Source organism: Nothoprocta perdicaria, unplaced genomic scaffold (genome assembly GCF_003342845.1).
Source record: "Nothoprocta perdicaria isolate Ctin4 unplaced genomic scaffold, notPer1 scaffold_203, whole genome shotgun sequence".
In the NCBI taxonomy this organism is placed as follows: domain Eukaryota; kingdom Metazoa; phylum Chordata; class Aves; order Tinamiformes; family Tinamidae; genus Nothoprocta; species Nothoprocta perdicaria.
Window position 1 is genome coordinate 1,123,864 of NW_020455239.1, and position 5,892 is coordinate 1,129,755.

General features: G+C 38.8%; 1 long non-coding RNA gene across 1 annotated transcript; it reads left to right on the plus strand.

Moving 5' to 3' along the window:
* The first annotated feature begins 2,279 nt into the window (after positions 1-2,279).
* Positions 2,280-4,838, plus strand: LOC112946363. Its single transcript, XR_003249229.1, has 3 exons — positions 2,280-2,621; positions 3,051-3,205; positions 4,102-4,838. It is a non-coding gene; the product is annotated as an uncharacterized LOC112946363 (long non-coding RNA).
* The last annotated feature ends 1,054 nt before the right edge of the window (positions 4,839-5,892 follow it).

The window sequence follows — 5,892 nt, forward strand, 5'->3', positions numbered from 1 at the left end:
AAAGCTCAAACTTCACAATTTGATGGAACTTCAGCTTGCAGTGACTCTGGATGGCGGAATGATATCGAGTGGTAGCTCAGCCTGCTTTTACTCCCTATCGGAAGGACTTGAGGACACCTGACCCCGGCAACTTTCTCAACGCACATAAAACCTCCTCACCAGGAGCCTGGGGATGCCCTGTGTGTTCAGGTACTGCCAGTGAGGCAGAAGGGGTGCCCTTGCCAACGTGGCTCATTGCCTGGTAAAAACAAATTCTCCTCGCAAAGAACAGTCCATAATTTTTATAACAGCAATTTGAAAGAACACTGTTTTCACTATACTTTGTTTCCAGTGTGATGGAGAGAGAAAAAACAGAACCTGCCCCTGGGAAGGACCTCAGTAGAACTGATCTTTTCAACTGCCCACTTACAGAACTGAGCTCTATGAACTGCCAGAACAGGCTGTCAACCAGTTCCACACAAAAATCCCCACTGGATCTCTCTGAGGCAGTCTTTTCCAACAGAATCTTCAGGAAACCTTAAAAATACATTTGCCTTGTAATACTGTATGCCTGCTGAATTCACAGAGAAGGACAGAGAAACTCTATACTAGTGAAATAGCATTAATTACCGGACATAAGCCCAGCTCTCCTAATTTTATTCACTGTTTTCATCAAATGCTTCATTCTACCTTCCATTTAGGGCTTGATTTCCAGACAAATACTACTAGAATTTCTTCAAATATAAAACTTCTGTGTCCCTAATTCTATGATCATATTGCAGGTTGGAGCAAATGTTTTATATACAGCTATCTTTGATAAACTTCCATTTTGATAGTGCTTTTTTTTTTTTTTTTTTTTTTTTTTTTTCTGAACAGGTGTTCTATGCTAAATAAACATACTAAATAAAAAACAAATTAAGAATAACAAAATCCTACCTTCTACACCTGTATGCATTAACTGGGTATTTTGTGCAGGGAAGAAAAGGATGAGAAAAACAGAGTGAGCCTAAAGGGCAGAGAAGGATTTAGAATTCATTCCAAATTGTCTCAGATTTGTCTCTAAGACATGTTACTAGGATCTGGTTGTTATTGCCTTCTTTTGCAGTAGTTTTGCTTTCACCTTATTCTGTCATCATAATTGTTTTTTCTTCAGGTGGCTTCATAAAGAAATGGGAATACTTGAGTGCCAGTTGATGAATTGTAACAGCAGGAGCAGAGACAGCCAGGAAATCATAGGCAGATGAAATGTCTTAATCATCAGACCAAATTTTCTTTCAGATAAGTGAAAATTGACTTTAACTTATTTCAAAGTGTTTACATATATCTAAAAGGAAAAATGGGAACACTTGCTTGCCTACTAGCAACCTGCTGCATATAGCCAAATAATCTCTTACTACTTGAACAGTAAAAACTCATCTGTATCATACAAAGGATTCTCTAGGTCAGATCTTTAAGTATTTCAGACCATTATTTCAGACTTCTTAGCATCTAGACTTTTCTTTGCACGGGAGATGAGTAACAACCCATTCTTTTTCAGTAATTGCCTTTAGAGCTGTAGAAGTTAAAACAGGGCTTTGAAAAACTCCAGTTCAATTTGAGTTTATCACATGCATTCATCGATTTAAACAAAGGTTACATAATACAAACTACAGTTGCAACCTGTTGTAAATTCTGTTTTTTTTTTCCTATAGCCTATATAACCTATAGCCTATAGGTATTTCCTATAACTAAAAGTATTTTTTTAAAATATGCAGTCTCCCTTCAAGTCCCTTAAAAGATTCCCTCATGTTAATTCAACTGCTGAAGGTGAGGCAGTGTGTGTGTACTGAACGTGTTTTTTTCTAATTAGCAGCCCTTATCAGTATGTCAAATACCAGTGGTCTTTGAGGAATTCTGAGGTGTGACTATGCGCTGAGTTCCTGACGGAGCACTGCTAGAATCCAGATTCTGCTTGTTTGGAAAGTACAAGCCTTGCCTCTGAGCTAATGCAGATTTTTTATCACCCCGTAACATTAGAGAGACCTGCAATACATCACTCAGCTGTTTTGTTTCTCTTATCAGTTGGCATAAGGGTACACGCTTCCTCTCACTTCATGTGACTGTGCAGTGCTGAGGTGGATAGATGGATTGAAGAGAAATATGAGCTTTTTTCCTCGTCCTGCATGTATGCAGTTGGCTACTTTTTGTGCAGTGTCTGTACATGTATGTTTATGGATCATTATACTTGCATATATTCATATATATATATTCAATCCAGAATAAAACAACACTTTTTCCAGACAAAGTTTACTACCCATCTTTTGCTGTTTTTCATATTCAGTGGAGCAAAAAAAAAAAAGAGACAATCTACATGACCAACAAAAAGTCAACCAGAAGTTAAATAAGGAATTAGTGCTAATCTGCAGTTGATCCAGATGTAATCCATAACAATTACATAGAAAACTTCTGGGTTATTTAAATATGCTTTTGCAACACTGTACCTCTAACTTAGAATTCAGCCTTCTGTGCCCTGTTGTGTGAGGTATGAGATGTAATTCCTACCTTTTTGTTTCTTTTTCAAGCAGTGTCTCTTTCTGCATAGCGTAAAAATCTGCTGATTCTGGCTAAAATGTAGTGAACAGAAGATCCTTTAGGACCTGTGTGTAAGTACACATATTCATAGCATAAATGCACTTTTGCTTTAGAACAGCAATTCCTGTGGTAAATGATGCAAGTAATTTGAATCTTTCCCAAGTCTCTCAGAAATGTTCTCCTTGGCAAACTGAGAACAGAACAGCACACACGAATGTTGGGTTCTCTGCGGTGCTGTCTGCAAGATGAGGCCTTATGCAGAGCTCGTTTTCTGGTAAATTTTGGAAAAAGTACATAATAGAGAGGGTTGGAGATAGACAGAAGGGAAGCAAAGCATAGGAAAAGGGAAAATTTAAAACTGAGCTGGGAAACAATAGACAGAAAAGAGCACAAGAGATAAATTATTAATAGAAGCAATTGCAATAAATGTAATGGCATTGAGAATATTTTACTTGATATCAAAAATATTAATGAGTGATATGTATTCTATTAACACTTAGGCAGTAGCATCTGAACATGTGAGAGTTCTTTACAAAGAAGTATCAGAGGACGCTGAGCATCACCAATATGGATAAGTTCCCACGTATGTTACCAGTGAAGCGACCAAAGGTGTCTGCAGGATCTGCTGTGGACAGCAATTGCAAGAGCTCATTCAGTGCGTGGCATGAAATAGGTGTTGTTTGTAACTAAATACCAAGCCTCATTCTTATTTTGTCCTGTTAAGCCATGTAACCAGCTTTTATCTTGGTTTCCTAACCAGGCCTCTCTTTTCCCTCTGTCTGTGGGCTTCTCTGCTTGTTTCCCTTACACTGTTTTCATGAGTAAACGTGTGGGCCCATTTCAAGCAAAACCTACTGAGGCAAGTAATGAAATTTTATTAGCTGAAAATAAGTGGCCAAGATAAAAAAAAAAAAACACCCTACTATTCTGCCATTATGCAAAGGGTAACATCACAAACAAAACCAGAATTAGACATCAGATATTTATATATTGGATAAATACAATGAATGCCATTTTTATGAGAAAAAAAAAAAGAAGAAGACAAGGCAGAACAAGGCAGAATACAAGGTGTTATTGACTCTATTTACTACCAAACCAATTTTTCAGAAGCTTGGCCAATAAGCATGAGATGAAGACAGCCATAACCTCTGTAGGAAGAAAAGAGCTAAATAATTTTGGTGTCTGGAGAATGGGTAAGTAATCTGAACAGAGGATGGAAGGAGCACAAGGTGAAACAGTGAGAGCAGAAAAAAACAGCTGTGAAATAAACTTTTTCCCTAGAGGAAGTTACTGATGAGAGCAAGCATTTTTCAGTTGCTGTGAGCAAGAATATTGCTGTGCTCACACAAATAGGGAAGCGCTGAAACCAAGCGTCAGTTAAATATATCTAGAGGCCAAGCTTTTCCGTGGGACAACAGGGCCTAAATCCAGCTGACTCCATTCATAACGCTGTTCCAAAAGCTTTTTGATTTAGATACAGGGGAGGAGAGAGCTACCACAGACCTGATGAGGAATGGATCCCAGAACAGCAGTCATGTTTTTTGGTCTCAGATTTCAGAGGCGGAAACAGAATCATGAAAGGCTGCCAGAACTAAGACACTTCCTCTGAGAGGCAGAAAATTCCTTTCTTTCCGGACAGAGGCCTAATCCCAGAAGCAACCAGGAGGGAACAGAATGTGATTAGCATGGTTCTCTGTAGGAAGGAAGAAAACCTGCTCTTCTGCATGTACCACTCAGCTTGGCCAGATACAGTCTACCCTAGCGTGGGGACAAGTCTTCAGGTACTAAGCTTTTGAAGTTAGAAATAAGAGGACTGTGATATGGCGAAGAAGCTCAGCAGTTGGAAAGCCAAGAGGCTTTGTCTCCATTTCATTCTGCTTTTCTGCTACCAGGAAAGGCAGTCATGTCGTGTTCTGCAGTGAGGATGCCCTCTTGTGCCTAAACACTATTTGTTCTTGAACACACACCTGGCTTCTCACCTGTGCCATATACATGCAGAAGGATTTCTGTGACAAGTATCTACAGCATCGATTCTCTGGGACTGTAACTCCTTCTGTGTGGTTAAATTCAGAATTAATTTTTCATGATAAAATCAAAAATAAATCACAGTCTGCCCAGCAAACCCTTTCTGTTATGTATAAATGTATCTTGTATTGTCCGTTTTTTGGGGCAATTCCCAAGAAAGCTTTCCTTTTTTGGTATGAGGAAGACTTATCTTTTCATTAGTCGTGTGAAATTATTGTAGAAATTCTCCATAAGAAAGATAAATAATTAGGCCTCTATGTGGAGAATAATTGGAGTATTGGACATTTGAAGTGCAAAAGGCAGCTATTTGCATTTGGGGAGGAAAGCACCATAGATGAATGTTTCTGCTAAAACTATCAACTGTGATGTTCATAATGATGCCATTCAGACTGTCACTGCCAAACCTGTTGATTAATTGATTAAAAATGCAGAAGTTTATTTTCCATTTTATGACAAAGCAAATGTGAGTATTGATGTAATATGTGAGCCAGGTTTTGATGCAAAGGATTTATTTTTACCAGTATTACTGCATGCTTTTGTTAGTGATCTCTAGGTGAAATAAGCTTAAAAAAATCTTTCAAAACTTTTTTTTTAAAGGGAAAGAAAATATTCTTAGGATCACAAAACATAAAGGAAAAAATATAAAACATAGAATATACATTAATAAAAATAGAATGAAATAATGTAAGTATATCTGTGAAAAAATAGTCCAAGGCAAACAGGAATTACTCATAACATCATCTATTAAATATGCAGGAAAACTCCAGAAAATGAGTGCCCAGATTGTAAAGTCAAACTTTGAGGCTAGAAAATGCCCGGGTTAAGGACTGTAAAAGTTTAAAAAGCCTTTACTGTCCAGGTATTCTACCATTTCTGTAATTATACGTCAGAAGGAAGTTACCACCATTGTCTTCTGAGGAGCTAAACATTTTAGGCCTTTTGCAGTAAATATTTATCACCAGCCTTCAGATCTCTGTTGTGGCTCTTTTCTGAGTCCTGGTTTTGCCGCGTATGTGCAGGTTCTGCCGAGCTGCAAGCAGCATTGCTGGGGGATGTTCAGAGGCGGCACCCGCTCCTTGCTGTGCTCGCTGCTCCCGTGTGCACGCCGGGGCGGACCCACAAGATACCCTGGTGGGAGCCCTGCACCCCCTGCAGTGGGTGCTGTGGTCTGTGCTGCCTCTCAGGTGCCTCCTAAGTATTTTTTGAGTCTGGCTGCCTTAAATGCATTTCATGACCTGGTCTAATGGATGGTTCAAATCGTGCTAAGAGACAGCTTGTCATTATCACCAATACCAAACCTGTCTTTGTCTCTTGCAG